This window comes from Anomaloglossus baeobatrachus, chromosome 10, assembly GCF_048569485.1.
Source record: "Anomaloglossus baeobatrachus isolate aAnoBae1 chromosome 10, aAnoBae1.hap1, whole genome shotgun sequence".
NCBI classification, from domain to species: domain Eukaryota; kingdom Metazoa; phylum Chordata; class Amphibia; order Anura; family Aromobatidae; genus Anomaloglossus; species Anomaloglossus baeobatrachus.
In genome coordinates, this window is record NC_134362.1 from 121,281,904 (window position 1) to 121,283,274 (window position 1,371).

Genomic DNA, 1,371 nt, shown 5'->3' on the forward strand with positions numbered 1-1,371 from the left:
GACAAAATGTCTTCTGTAGGCGTGGGTTTGTCTCCCTCTCCCTAAGATGTGTCCGGTATAGGCCAGGGTGCCACTCAAGGCCGTAACCAATTCGGGTTATAGCTTCTCGGCCTTTTGGCTAAGATCAAGTGTAGTTTCGGAGGACGCTACCTTGGTCGGTACTGGAAGGTGCCTGGGATTGCACGTCTGCCGGCCTTGAGGAAGTGTGTGCGCCTTCTGGTGACACATAGCCCTCTTGTGCCTGGACGGTTCCCAGGCAACGGGAGGCGATCACCTTTGTTATTTTGAAGTCCTACTGATAAACAGAAAAAAAAAAAATTAAATCTGTTCTTATCAGTTTAATATCTGATACGTCCCCTCTCTGGGGACCATATATTAAATGGATTTTTAGAACAAGGAGATGGAAAAAATCTTGCTCTGTCCACTCCACGCATTGACCTGGTATTGCAGTACCTCCAGGACTGGTGCACCCCTTCTTAACCCAGTTTCCAAAAGCAGAACTCAATTCACCTGATTCAAATGAGCCCCATTAGTGAATTGAAAGAAAGCAAAAACTTTATATGCACCTCAATTTGGCCAATTCACTTTTCACACTTTCACCCTTTTTTTATCTTTCACACCTTTTACTTGCTTTATTGATGCAAAAAGCTGTGCCAAATAGCAAACTCATCTCCACTCAACTTGACCAACTCTGCTATGTCCCGTGCAGTATCTTATTCTCAGTCTTATCTAGATCATTTGCAATTGAATAGAATAGATCCCTTTTGGCTGCTTATGACTGTGTAAAATATGTAGTTTTACTGGGCTGGGATGAGAGAATCCATTGAAGCATGGTGTAGGGATTGTGGTTCCTGTGTGCTAAGAAGAGAGGCTGGCACAAGCCAGAAAGCCCTATTGCAGCCAATAATCACTTAATAACTTTTTCAACTTGTCATCATATGGGAGGCCTTCCATTCCTTGTAGTAGTCTAGTTGCCCACCTTTGAACTGACTCTAACTTCTGAATGTCCTTTTTAAAATGTGGAGCCCAAAACTGGTTCCCATATTCCAGATGTAGCCTTACAAGTGATTTATAGAGGTGTAACAATACGTTGGGATCACGGGATCTAATCTCCCTTTTTATACACCCTAAAATCTTGTCCCAAGCAGCATTCCATCAGCCTCTGGAAGGTTCCTGGCGCATTGCACAGCTCGAAGGGCATGCTTTTGAACTCGCAGAGACCCATAGGGGTGGCGAAGGCGGTCTTCTCCCGGTCTGCCTCAGCAACGGACACTTGCCAATAGTGACTAGTGAGATCAAGGGTAGAAAAATAATTTGCAGTTCTCAATGCAGCTAGCGATTCCTCAATACGGGGAGTGGTGCCGTCCTTCT

General features: G+C 44.8%; 1 pseudogene; it reads left to right on the forward strand.

Annotated features, from left to right (window-relative positions):
- Positions 1 to 269: 269 nt before the first annotated feature.
- Positions 270 to 475, forward strand: LOC142255472 (U2 spliceosomal RNA; annotated as a pseudogene).
- The last annotated feature ends 896 nt before the right edge of the window (positions 476 to 1,371 follow it).